At 32.8% G+C, this 15,365-nt stretch overlaps 1 long non-coding RNA gene across 1 annotated transcript; it reads left to right on the top strand.

The window, feature by feature from the left end:
• The first annotated feature begins 3,490 nt into the window (after window positions 1-3,490).
• On the top strand, window positions 3,491-4,594 carry LOC119607056. The gene is made up of 4 exons (XR_005231707.1): window positions 3,491-3,632; window positions 3,693-3,737; window positions 4,171-4,267; window positions 4,336-4,594. It is a non-coding gene; the product is annotated as an uncharacterized LOC119607056 (long non-coding RNA).
• Window positions 4,595-15,365: the final 10,771 nt, after the last annotated feature.

The raw sequence follows: 15,365 nt of genomic DNA, 5'->3' as shown, positions 1-15,365 counted from the left end.
ATATGCTATTATCTCTCTAAAAATTGGCACAAATAAGTTTTATATAAGTATAAATGACACTGAAGATTTTCGTAATGATCGGACCTTATTTGACCCTAGCCCCCATACAAACCCCCCTTCAAAAAATGTCTTAAACGTCTAAAATTGACTTGTAACCATTTGTATCGCAATGAAACTCAACATAATTAACTATTATTTAAAAATATATCCTTTTCTCAAATTTAATGAGGATCGGCCCATGTTTGACCTATACTCCTATATAAAGCCTCATTTAGAAAATTTGTTTTTTATTAAAAAATTGCTTAAATACTTTGGAATTAAGGTATAATTCAACATAAAAGTTTCTTTCAAAAAAAAATGGTCCCACACTAACACATAATCACTTTATGAGTCGTTTAAGCTATGCCCGACAGACAGACGGGCATAGCTTATTCTACTCAGCCTTCGTTGCGTCGACTGGTTTTGCGTTCGTCAGGTTAACTACCTCACTGCTCCTTTACATTAAAGAATAATACATACGCCCTTTCGTTGCCGATTACTCCCGAGTGGCTTGGTATCACTATGATGTAAACCTTACCTCTAGGAGAGTATTTAGCTCATAACTAACATATTACTGCTTAGTTTATAAATTTAAAGTTTAGAGTTAGAACACTCTCGAAGTAAATGTGTTTTAAATATTTGTCATTTACATTTATAGCTTACAATAAAATTTACAACAACTTTAGCAACATTTATACACACAAACAAATGTAATGCAAGTTTGCATGTTGCCAATAAAAACAACAACAACAATAGTAAACCAGTCAACTTGTAATGATAATAATGCGATAAATGGTTAAAAAATAGAAACAAGATCGTTGACTACATGTTTAACTAAACCATAGACAAAGATGATGATGATGATGATGACGACGATGAGAACGATGATCATGAACATTTGCAACAAACGTTGAAAAGACTCATTTCAATGTTTAGATAGCAGAGAGTATCTATAAAAATAAGAAGTATTATTCGTAAAAATACAGAAACAACAACATTTACGATATTAGATTTAACATTTCACTGTTTGTTTGTACGTACATCCTGTAATGTTGCAAGTAAAAGTTGTGTCATTGCTGTAGTTGTACCCTACATTAGTGTTAAACGAATTTAGTTTTGCCATATCATTTCGTATAATCGCCATCGCCATTTGACCATTTCCTGTTGAATACAACAATAAATAGTTGTAACTAGTGTAGGGTATTATAAGATTGGTCTTGTCCAGGCTATTAATTATTATTAATTTTTATTTGGGCATTCATTGGAAAGATGTTTATATGTACATGCGGTAAGTTATTCATATGGAAAATTATGATAAACTTGACCAAATTAAACGTTGTCTACAACTATGTTGCTTATTTCTTTCAATTTATAATGTTGCAGATATTATAAAACACACAAAATAACTCGGCTTGTATATATGTTTAATTGTTTGAATACCGTTAGAATTATAAATATGTACAGTGAAAACTTTTTAATCATGTATGGTAATTTTTTTATGTTTTCCAACATATCGAGATACTATACCCAATAAGTGTTAACTCAAAAATTCTACTTTTTACTACCTTAGCGATTTTATTACATTGCCATATTTTCTATGTTGTCGCTGTTGCATCCACCTCCATTTACGGTTGATGAAAACGTATTGGTGTTTCACCTGTTCTTTCCTACTTGCTGTGATGTTTTGGGATTCGCAGCTTTAATTTTGGGGTAAATTTTGCAGTGCCACAAATTCTTGGTATGTATATATATTATCATTTTGATGTGGATTGAACGTGAACTATAATTGCGATTCAGGTACTATATTCAATAGTAATGAAGATAAAACACAGCGATATAGGAAAATTAACGACAAATCTTCCCACATCGCGTTCATGTAGCAAGGATATAAAGTCTAATCCCGATATAAAGCTTAATCCATGCTATGTCAATGAATTCTTGTGGAACTGTTTTGCATCTACGCTTTACAAATAGCCTACTGGTGAAAACCTTAGTAATGTCTATATATATGAAATATTGAGGGGTCGCTATTCCCCCGAATGTTCGACAATAATGGTGTTCATGTGATCCATATATGATGATAATCTAGCCTTATCATAAAACGAGGATTGGCTAGACCATTTTTAGAGCTTTAATAAATAGTATTAACTATTTACACTTCTTCAGGACAAGAATATCTAGGTGCTTAACGTGAACAGCTGCCTTGACGTCCTTATTTCACCGTGGTCTTTTTCATCCGTGAGTAGACTTGAGAACGGTCTACCACGCGCCCCTGAATCCTTCTATGAATAAATCAAGTGGAAATGTTTGTACATGGCGGTGCCGGTCAAGTACAAGCACTTTTCGGAAGTACTCGAGCTATTTAATCTTTTGCCATAATAACCCCGTTACGGCATAACAGGCAGCAATCCCAATACATATCCCAACAAGGACTGGTCTAAAGTCAATAGTAGGGGCGACCCTAATATCAGGTGAAATCAATCTTCAGGTATCTTACGCCGGAAGGTGACCACCCTTTAGATGTCATGAAATGCACGTATTTGGTAGTCCGAAATACCCATCCAATAAATCCCTCTGTATGTCCGATAATGTGACAAAAGATGTAGGTCGGCCTCAATCAAAATTTGCGTAGCATGAAACAATATGCATCATGTAGACATGGCAAAAAGGTCTACTAAATCAGTACTAGTCTCATGTAGGGCAGATGAGTCTTTCGCGATCGTTCACTAACATTCATCAGTTCCATTCTCAGACCATAAATAACGATCTACGAAATGACAGGCAACTACCAAGTATCAACTTGAAAATTCCCCAACCTATACTGGCGCCCTGTCGATTCCAGCATAAGTTGCTCTGTCACATCACCCAGCGGCTTTTGTTGAAATGTCAAGGACACCGGAGAGAGAACCCAGATATATATGGCAAAGGATATATCAGTCCTTAAAACAACATTCTCTCCCCGCTAATTTGGGTTTAAACCACAGCCACTAAGTGGATCCCGAAGGAACCTCAAACAACTGATCGTAGTACCAGATTATCTGGTGTTCTGGTTCGACCCCATGTCATATCATTCTAAGGAAAAGCCGAGAATACATTTGATCATCACCAGTTTATAGACCCGGTAGACTAAAGGTATTGGTAGCACCTCTTTTCCCCGGGATATTACAATAACACCAAGATAGAGATTTCACCAAAGTAACATGCCCCGGGGGGACTTTTTCAGGACAGTCCGTCTTTACTTCAACTGCACTCAAAAAAGTTTTACATTAACTGATTGTAGTTTATCCAAAAAGTTTTCTGTAAAGTTAAAAATCAATGAAAATTCATTTATTTTATTGAAAATAATATTTTTTAACCTTTTGGATATGTTATTTAAACAACAAACTACAGAAAAAAATGTTTTTTTCTTTACAGTTAATATTATTGGTAATTATTTTTGTTTTTAAAAAATTAAAAAAAAACATTTCCGGTAAAAGTTTTAAATGCCAAAGAAAATAATACAATAATTTTAAAAAACACAATTTGTTATTTTTTTTATATAAAATACAGATTTATGTATATTTTAAATTGGCGTAATAATAGCGATATAAATGGTAAGTTAGCATTAAGTATGCATTTTATAAAAAATATTTTATAAAAAACGCCTGTTTTAGTTTCATCAAAGTCGTGAGTTCCTTATAATTGCATGTTATTTAAAGGTAAGATTTCTACATACTAATTCTTAATCCAATTAGAATATCTTAAGATTTTATTATACCCTGGACTATTTTACTGAAAAGTGTTAATGTTGGTGTTGATGTTTGCAATGCATCGACGTGGATTGTTTACTACATTCGTCCATCCGTCCGTCCGAGTGTCTATGTCACAAGATATTTTTATAAAATTTGCCAAAAGAGGTTTTCTTTGGTGTAAGGACTAAGATTATAAAAACTGTTTAAAATCGGGCTACCATCTCCATAAAAATGTCGTCCGAAACTGGAAATTAGAATTAACAATTTGACCCTCATAAAATCTGCAAAAATAAATTTATATAACCAGAACCAATCGGCTTCATTTAGTCGATCTAGACCGGTTATGCTTTTTTAAAACTTTGTTAATAGTACATTTTGATAAATATTCTTTATTTTTTAGATCTAGAAATCTTCTATATTCCTTTTTAAAATACAAGGTGAATGTCCAAAAACTTGCTACCAAATATAGAGGCTGATGCATTGACAGCTATTAAATCGTAAGTATGCATTTGTCACAAATTTTACATAATATACATATTTTATAAAAAAAATTTCATCTTTTTAGTTTCTTCAGATTCTTGTGCTATTTGTGTGCAATTTCACGTTGTTCAAGTACTAGAACTATCAATGGCCAAAAACTTGCTGTTAAAACGTTTCGGGATATCGGAGTAATAATATCATTTTAATCGATTTTTTTTAAATTGTTATTAGTCATTTGATGTGTTACCATATTATATGTAAATCTGTTATATTTATCATAATAATCGATTTTCTAAAGATAGTTCTTATATCACTATAATTAAATAAATACATATGTGCATAAATCCAAAGAAAAAGCAGTTAGTTTAACTTTACTGGGAGTTTGTTTTTTGTCATTAAAAACAACAGAAAATACAGTAGAAATTACTTTTTTGTAGGTAATTTTTTGTAAGTTAAAATAACTGAAATTTTTTTCATTTTTACTGTTTTTGTAGGTAAAAAATTGTATGTTGAAATTACTGAAAAAAACATTTCTTTCTACATAATTTGTTAGTTATAAAAATAACATTCAAAAATAATTGAAAAATTCTTTTGATTTAAATGAAAAGTTTGTAGTCCGTTTTTTAAATGATATTTCATTTGTTTAAAATGGCTTTTCAGTTGAATTTACGTACAAAATATTTTGAGTGTGTATGTTGAGTTACAAGTATGTTGACATTACAACGTTGTGGTGGGTTCCGATATTGGCAATAATATCGGCGAAGTAGTTGGAACACATTCCGAATTATTAGTCCATTGACGATGTAATAATGTCAATCGGGTGTTTTGGAGGATAAGATTGGGATAGGTTGTTACCGGAGATATCCTTTGTCAATCTAGTATATAAATCCCTAGTTCTATTCGCATTCGCCGCAGCTTGAACATCTGAGGTCGCAAGATCTTATGAAAATTATAAATTGAAGCCAAAGAATGTTATAGATCGTTTGGGGAACTACATAGTTTCAATTTCCTGAAAACAATAAAATTATTACTTTTATTGTATCAAATTCTTAACAGACGCTTAAGATCCGGAACCCTTGACTGTGAAAAATCGATCAGTGTGAGGAAATGCCGAATATTACTGTTATAGAGTTCAAACCAACCTGGACTGAATCACAGCAGGCTTGTGAAGTTGTGTTTCAATACTGAATCATTTATGATCACCAACTGTGAGTATAGACTCTTGATGAACATTGAAGCTGCATCAGCACAATCAAGAGGTAATGTTATCAATGCAACACGAGAAGGTCACCACCTGAGCAATACGTCCTTCTAGTTTCTGAGAAAAAATGGATTGGTATGTTTTCGCTCAAAAATCAAGTTCTCGTGAAAAATGGTACTGGGATCGCATATTTTTACACTTTTACTTTAACATTTCTAGTTTCTCAAAAAAAAAAATGAAATTTTAAATTTTTGGTCAAAAATTTAGAAAAATTTTGTATTTTTAGTAACGGATATGTAACAGATAGTTATTGTTTTGAGTCAACGAAATCATAGAAATTAAAAATCTTTAAATTATCTCTTAATTTTGACGTTAATTCATATAAAATTATTGAAGAAGTTCCACTGTAAAGCGTTTATTTAGCTTTTTTGTAGAAAGATTTTTATACCATCGTCTTAACAACACAAACATTTATTCTACACCTTAAATATTTTCTTTGGAAGTTGAAAACAACATGTTGGCGTTTCTTTTGCTGTTAAACTGATAAACAGTCAGCAATACGAGGCGGCTATATCGACCGATAAGTCGGCTTCAATTACAACAATTTTCCATGTTTAGTCGCTGCTTAATCGTCATAGACAACCTTTACGCCGGCTGACTGACTGCCTGGCTGGCTGGGCAAACGCACCACATACACTTCATCATAGTCAGACGTACAGAGACGATGTCGTTGCTGTTGTTGTTGTCGTAGTCATCATTATCGTCAGCAATGACGACAACAACTTTTTGCTAAATTGTTAAGGAGTGGCTAGTTGTAGACACACACACATACACAGATATAAACATTTTTGCAACATATTGTACATTGTATGAGAAGGGGTTGCTGCTTGCTTGCGCGTTGCTATATCGCAGGAGCATTTTACCACATTTAAAGATACGTGTCGACATGATAAACAAGTTTTCATTTATCTTTTTACATTTAACGTTCGATCTTTTATTATTTGCAACGTTAAAACATGATGTGTTGCTGTGTTTAAGCTGATGTTGTTGCTGTTGCCGTTTTTGTCTTTGTAAAATTTCCAGAAACATTTGTTGCAACAACAGCAACAGCCAAATAACATAGAAAAAATTGTATAATTTCTTGAATGCTTGTAAGCAATTAAGTGCTTACTTATGGATCGACGATGAATTTTCAATTCAAATACAATATCCGAACTAATATACTATACGTATACACGTGCATACTATATGTACTTAAGTAAATATTTATTAGGGTGGAAGTTTTATATATAAAACTTATCCTTGTTAGTAATGTCAAGGATCTTTGTAACATCTGATATTAACAAAATCATTTAAAAATGTTAGTTAAAGACGAAACATCTATTGTATTGCCTTAGTCCTTAAATGCAAATTAACTGATGATGTATTAATCTCACCGGACTGGATCCCTAGTAATAACTTTCATAAGCAGTCTTCAGTCGATCAAATTCAAAAGCTTGATCTCGTCCTCCCTAAAGATCTTAATAATATCAACAGGCTTAGAATACCCCAGATGGAAACAAAAACATTTTGAAACACCTGCGTTGATGTGGTTCTATTTTGAATGCAATTTATAATGTTTGGATTTAATATCTGACTCCTGATCCTCAAAATTCAGAGAAATTATAATCCGCCCTATTAAATATGTGTACAAATGTATGTGTAATTAAGTTTGCGTAACTAGTACATTCAAATACGCTGGAGTACTTTGCTTCTGCCGCAAGAATTAACGTTTTTAAACGTTATTTCCATTTTGATTCTTCTTCATCTTCTTATTATACGTTTCGTAGTTGCAAGTTGTTACTGTTGCTGCTGCTACTTCAGCTGAGGCGGCTGAAACTTAAGACATGTTTAAGTTTTAATGGCTGCTTAACAATTCCAAATTGGTCTTAATACTCCCCATTATATGTTTTTTTTATAAAAAAAGGCTTTTTAAGGAAAATACCAAAACAATTACAACATTCTATGTATGAATGTCTGTCCGTATGTTTTCATGTACATGTGTTCTGTGTTTTGTTGTAGTTGTAGTTGTAAGTTGTACAATTATGTTTGAGTGTGTGCAGCAGAATAATATGTTCCGAACATTTGTTATTTATGGGTGATCGATTTTATAAATATGGTATTAGAGGTGGAGTTACATGTAGGCAAGTAATAGTTTTAGATTGAAAATGTTATTTTTCATTTAACATTTTTCTTTACACGCTTCAATAGGTATTGAGTGGTTCATCAAATGATTTGTATTGTATTGATTGAATAGAAATACCCTAATATACGATGGATGTTTGACGATAAAATCGAAAAGAACTCATTCTCATATTTAAAAAAATCATTAAATCTGGCATTAGCTTCATCTATAAATCCCAATGAATAAAGAATTTTACATTTTTCACAGCTAGACTTGTCCATTAATGCCGGATGTCTATCAATAAAATGACATTTCCCTTATATAGGTCGAGAGATACTTTGGAAAAAGCTTAAACCATGCTAAGTGAACTGGATATATATCTGTTCTGTGGAGTTCCAATACATGAACGCTAGAGCGTTCTGGACTCATATGGACTTATGTAAAACTGTCTATCTTCCCGGTCTTCATAGACTTTAGCTTAGTAATCTAGCATCGGTTATTACTAATTACTGCAAATTTGGTAATCGATGTTAAGCGCGTTGGCCGTTCATACAATGACTTCTGCAGAAGTTGTCAGATTGAGGATAATGAGCAGACGGTAGCCTGTCTTCTCTGTATCTGTTCAGCCCTGGAAACGGCTCGAAACCGAACTCTAGGCTCAACTTCTTTCTCCTTTCTTTCTGTTTTATATATCTTTCTACTATTCCAATTTTATTTTTCTAACAGGTGGTTTTACATATGGATCGAATTGGATCCATCATGCTTTAGATCCTTATTAATAAAAAGCTCACATAAAAGCAGCATGCTTATTTATTTGAAGGGAAGATCTGTGGAAACCGCATTGAATGAAGTTGTCCTCTGTATAGATAAATCCTTCGATAGGCGCCTTCAATAAGGCTAGGGTATGGTCTTCTAAGGACCCTTAGCAAAAATGGACTTATACCTGTATGCTAAGCAGACAATGCATCGCGATGTTGCAATACTTTTAAGATCCAAATAACTTGTTTATAAACTTCTATAGCAGTAGTAAAGAGATCCAGAACACGGCATTAAGTTGCGATCAACCAAGAAGCCTAGCTTCCTAGCTAAGGGAAGAAACCCGGATCAACAGGCCACATTGGTGCTCGGCGCTATGTGGGAAAGAGGCAAGAAATGTTTCAATGAACTTATTCGGACATATTTAAAACCATTATAGGGAGTTTAGTATACATACTGATTGGTTATAAGTGGTCCATGAGAACTACGTCAACCAAAACGTTGCTAGTCATTTCTCCCATTGAATTAAATATAAGATATAAGGCGGCACTTACAGCCGAAAACCTCTTTAGTCGAACTGGAACACTAAACACAAACATCGGACGTGCTAATTCGCACACCAGACACAGAATATGTCGGGAACTTTGAAACAATGATCTCAGATAGAATATCATGATTAAGCCGAATATTAGAGCAAATACACGAAATAATTTGCTGCTATATAGATGGCTCTAAATTGAGGGGATAAAACGAGTCTGAGGTTCTACATTGAAAACCAAGAAACTGAAATATCATGCTTCCAAAAGCTCGTGCAAAAATACAAAGGATTGATCGTTTGGATTATAAGAGAGCCTTAACCTAATACCCTCATTGACATCAGCTTTCAATCAGACCACTATCGATAAGAGGGTATAATGCCTCCTCAGAATGAGCATGACGGAGTCGTTTTCTAAGTAAAACACAGGATTATTAAAATTTCACAACCGAATTCAGGCGAATGTAGTACACGGAGATGACAGCAGAGCCCTGGAACACTTAATCTGTCATTTCCGGCTTTCGTCGAAATAAGAACCAATAATATTTTGGAATAGATTATTATTTCGGATTTTCATACTTCTCGGAAAATTTATAGGAATTACTTCGAAGAAACAAAGTTTCTGAACATCGGACGATAATATCTTCATAGATCACTATATAGGGGTTTTACCACCAACATGTACAAGTAATTGAGAGCACAACAGGCCCGATAGTGATCTATGATGTAGACTATTACGATTCTAAAGTTTTCGAGAACAACTATTAAAAACCTCACAAAGTTAAATAGTGCTCTAATATTATTAAAAATCTAACATCACTAGCAGCTACTTCCCCAACAGTAATATTTGTAGCCTTTATCTGGAATAATTTAAAAGCAAAATATTTAAAATCTTATTAGCATCCGTATATTTTCTGCTCCCATACCTTTCCTGTGTGGTTTTCTTATCACAAACTTTATTTGCAACATATTCTACAATGTCTAATTCAAATATTTAAAATATTTTTAAAGGGTGTTTTTATCTGATTTTAAATCAAATATGTTAACAAAACTAAAACTAAAATAACATTAAGATCACTAGCCCATGCATGCATCCACTGTATTTAGCATTTGAAATTTTGTTTAAGCAAAAATAATTTATAGACGATCGTTTATAAAAATAGAAAAAACAAAACAAATAAATTGCGTCTCTGTGTATTTGTCGAACACGATTGTTCTGAGATTTTCAATAAAGAAACTTTTAAAAATTCCATCGATGCAAATAATTGCCAGATTGGAATTTTTAGTGGAACCGAAACGATTGGAATGCCTTCGTTGTCGTCGTAGGTTGTCTGACAAACACAGAAAACAACGTGTTAAAGTTTATGTGAGAATGTTTTTTGTATTTTTGTTAATTTTTTTTCGCAAATTTTGTTATTTGTGGTTTAACATATGAACTATTTGTTGCAAATGTTTTGCAAATAAATTTTACACGTGTTAATTGGTAACGAAAATACTCGTGTATGGGCAGAAACTTTTACAACTGCAAGTTGTAACAGACGTATGTATGTACTATGTAAATGTTAACAGAATCAGGTTGCAAGCTTGATATTTTCTATCTAAAATTTAAAATATATTTTTGGAAAAATACTTTATCACTAAGAAATTAATATAGTTTCTTAAACTATAGTAATTTTTTGATATTTTGTGAGGATTTATCAATTAAGCTGAGCGGAAGTTGTAGGCCTTAAAACCGCCTATAAGAGGAGTGGTTCAATTACTCTATGTAAGTGTTTAGCACTATTTTTTAACTACTGATACCTCCCTGGATCAGACTCTAGAGACTATAGCTCAAGAAATAGTAAACAATTTTGACTTCTCTGGGGAGTAGATACATCAAAGGATACCTAGCGATTCTATCTAATTTTTACGCTATAGTGACAGTTCATGGGTGTTCGACAGATTTGAAACACTATCGAATTTCTATCACATTCACTAAATTGAGAAGATCTATTTTGTTTTAAAGCCTCAATAAAAGACCCGCCATATTAAAAACAGGAAAGAGAACTGGAGAAATTGTGTATACCTCAAAAGTATATCTCGTTGTTCGAGATCGCTGGAGGTGTTTGTTAATGAGGGAGTTGAGGGTCTGACTATGCAGGTCACATGCCAACAGGAATAGTCAAGAAAGCAATACACTACGTTGTCTGACTGACAAAATTCAGTTTTAGACATTTCATAAATAGACGTGAAAATTGATCCAAAGTATTCACTGGTACCCGGCGAATATTTGAACATTGTCGTATTCCATAAGACCCATGGTACTTTCATTAAAAAAAACTGTTACTGTAGGTTAGGTTATAGGAATCCGAATTGCAGCCTTACTTGAGTCCAATATTGATCACTTTGTAAATAAACCTGTAAAAAGACAAGAATTGTGGTAATAGAAAGATAGACATTGCAAAAAGAGGAGAGAGGATGGAGTGAAGGTGCCCTAAATATAGCGAGATAAAGTGAATGCCTAATCTAGCCTAATGTGAATTTGTATTTCACACCCTTTGACAAGTTCAAGAATGCAGTTGATCTAATTGAATATTTGAAAGATCTTAAAATAGGTTGACCTTAAGGTTCGAAATCAGGCTTTTTCGAAAGCTGCACAATAACAGAGAAGATGGATTATTGTCTCCTCTTCGTACGCATTTTCGCAACTCCTACAAAAGTCATTTTGCAGTAAACCAATACGCCTAGCGTGGTTGCCAAATTAACTATTTCCAGTTACCATTTCACCTACCAGAGTTCTTTAATGACCATAAAAATAGGCGTTTCTGCGTGGATCCATATTGGATCACAGCGTTCAAAAAATCGAGCAAGTATGTTCATCCTACCAACGGATTTAAGCATTAGAGTGACAGATTTCAATAACAGATTGTGGAACCCCACAGAACTGGTGTATATCCAGCTCACTCAGAATGGTTCCAGCTTTTGCCAAGGTATTGCTATAAGTAGTCCCTTGACCCATATTTATAATGATAATGTTCAAATGTCTCACCATCTCGTTCAGAGACGTCCGTCATTCATGGACAAGCTGTGATGTAGAGAAAATACCAAAACAGTAGCTTGGCTATCAGTTTAAATTCTGACCTTCCTGTTGGATATCCAATAATACCTCAGCCAATTTGACGTTCTCTTGATTGCTGATATTTCCGCTTGGAGGATACTACAATCGTCATTGAGTCTAAATGAGGTTTTAGTCCCAAATTCATTAATGAAGATTCCGTCACCAACTCCTTTCGTTGTTTTAGATCCGTCTTTAAACACACGGGTTCAGTCTTTAGACACGGAAGGAGGGATTATTGAGACTCTGAAGATATGTGATATTGGAACTGCCTCAAAAGTGACGATTCCCGAATGCAGTAATCAATGATCTTCGCGTGACCCCAAAACAAGTGTTCAAGTTGTTCAGTGCACCTTGCCATTAGTTTGGCTAGGATATCCACTGGAGGGCAGTTAGGAACGCTTTTGTTGTTCTCATAGCACCACTGATGAGAAGAGCAGATGATTGATATCATAACCTTTTCAAGATGTTGTCTGTATTAGGAAAAAGCTAAATTTATCATAATTAATGAATAACTCTATAGATGATCTAAATTCGTTATCTTGAGTCATACTGTTGCGATTCATGGCTATATGGATATCACAAATGGCACTACTTTGTATTCATGCACCAAGAGATACCAACAAGCGTTACCGGACTGTTTTAGAAACCAAAACAATGTTGCAATATCTTCAATGTTTAATCGCTGGCATTAGCTCTATCTGCATACTAAATATTACCCACTTTCTTTGTAATTTATCTTTTAAATTAAATACAAGTGATCCAAAAAGATCAAAGAAAAGATTTACGTTTAAGTTGCCATAAACAAATCTAGATTATATACCCAAAATTCGCATTTTTCACACAATTCAAAAATATTTTATAAAAATAATTCAGTTTTTTTTCAGTTTCTATTTCACACCTAACAATTTCAATTTATGTGGGTTTTCAAATGCATTTAAGTTTTTTTTATTATTAGTTTACAACATGCCTGTAAAACATTTGCAATAATTGAATTATAATTGTGAATTCTGTATTTGAGAGAAGAATACTAAAAATATTCTTGATAAATTATTTAAAACTCATGCCGCTTGACACAATGACATCTTGTCAACACCTATTTTAGTGTGATTAAACACTCAAGTGTTTTGCTAAATGTGACTAGTGTTGCGTCAATATGATAAAATATTATTTTTGTATGGAAATATGTGTATGCGTACAGTGGAGATCATAAGATTCTGAAGAACCCAATAAAACTTAAATGGAATTTGTACGGACTTAAGAAATACAAAAGGGATGAAAATTTTTGTCAAAAATCTTCTACTGAAGCGAAATGAGTCGATATAATCCCACGATTCGGCTCTTGGCTATAATTTGGAGGTATTTGTGAAGGGTGCAATCTGAAGAGTTAACTAATTTGTCGACAAACTATAGTATTGGGCACTTATGATCCAAAACCAAAGAGAATGATGCTTTAGTTTTAGGTCGGTTAACCGAAACATCTATGATAAATACATGGAGCTTAGTTTGTGCTCTATATTTGGAGGAACCTAAGGGGTCCTATCTATAATCAGCTACAGAAATCTAGCTAAACACCACAAGAAACTTGTACCGAATGCAACTGATTTGTTTGAAGTGAGCGTCTACAATATTTACTATATAGAAAGAAGTGACTGAGAAGGTTTATCCCACCCGCCATCGAATACAGACCTTGCCTCTTCCAACTACTATTCCTTTCAAACGATTCACTGGCTCTGAAATACGTTTCACTCCACAGAACTAAGATAGTAACACCAAAAAAGTCCGTATTTTTATGTTATACACCTAATATATACAAGCAAAGAAACGATAAATTATAATAAAACTTCAATTTCCAAAATCATGAGTTTATGCCAAAAAGTGATACAAATGTTTTCAACGACACTGTAAGTATATCTATTAAGTATAAGGTATAATATGTGTAGGATTTGTTTAGCAGAAGTAGAAAAGTACACTGTTTTGCCAAAGTGATGTGTGAGTGAGTGATTGTAGTAAATAGTGTGTGATGGCATACAAAACATCAAATTGACACATGACATGGCGACGTTGTTTGCATATAAGAAGAAGACGCCAACAGCAATAGCAACAAAAACATTCACACACACACACAATTCCAAAACACATTCGATTTTCAAAATAAAAAAAAATTCAATTCAAATAAATTCTTCAAATACTAGAGAAACCCACCATGATAATTATTCATGCATTCGGTTGTTAAATTTTTTCTTTTGATTTTCATATTTTTCTTTTTTTTTTGTCCCCCGATCAACAGTGATTAATTCGAATAGATACAACAATGTTAAAAAGAGGAGATATGTTTAAACGTCACCAACAAATAACCGAACTGGCAACATTTAAAAAAGTGTAGAAATGAAAGGAAATTCAAACATTAAAAAACTCACCGCACCTTGCGGTTAATTTCAAACACTTTGTAAGACATGTCAAATATTTTGACAGTATTGAATAGAAAAAGAACTGCAATAACAACAACAGCAACATCACAAATAACAAACAAATGTCAAATATTGAAGTTGTATTGGAAAGTGAAAGATTTGTTTTCATTTAAACATTTATTTAATTTATTACACTTAATTTCTATTTTAGTTTAAAGGAAATTTTCAAATTTATGACGTTCAGAGAAAACCTCTATTAAAAAGGGGGCCAGACACACATAAATAATTCAAAATTTGTGTTGAGAAAATAATAACGAGTGTAACAGTTATTTATATACAAAATCGTTTTTATATGTCAACTTGTAAAAATTAAAAAAATTGTCAAAAACTTTACTTTAATATTCTTCAATAATTAATAAAATAACAACTATAGTAATCATGATCTTTCTTCATGTGCCTTAGGTTGCTTAGGTCTGCCCCTGTATCTTAAGTATATTGTGTCATATGTTCTTATTTGTCAAGAGGGCATAATTGAGCTTGTTGACATTGGTATTTGTCAATTTGACAGATTACTTTTTGTCATCAACACACACAATTACTCTTCTTAAAAATAAAATGAAGAAAGATCAATAGACTTAAGATGATCATTTAAAATTAATTGTTTCTTTTTATTTTAAATATTTGATTTTTATTTTGTTTTAAAATTAAAAAAACAACAACATTTACTATACAAAGTGCGAGGTTAATTTTAGACAAAACACTCGATCACATTCAATCATTTTCAGTTTAGTTGATGAAATGTTCTTACGCCATATGACTTATTCAATTTATCACTTAAATTGATCAATAATTTAATTTGGTTGGATTTCAATGTAAAAATTGTGATTTCATCAAATTTGACATAAATGTTTTTTCCCCTAATATTTCCTTGATTTCCTTTAGTATCTATGCCCA

The sequence above is a fragment of the Lucilia sericata genome, unplaced genomic scaffold, assembly GCF_015586225.1.
Source record: "Lucilia sericata isolate MDLA Ls3-8-SP2 unplaced genomic scaffold, ASM1558622v1 Contig000651F_arrow, whole genome shotgun sequence".
In the NCBI taxonomy this organism is placed as follows: Eukaryota; Metazoa; Arthropoda; class Insecta; order Diptera; family Calliphoridae; genus Lucilia; species Lucilia sericata.
The sequence above is the reverse complement of the archived record's forward strand: the minus strand, read 5'-3'. Positions and strand labels throughout refer to the sequence as shown.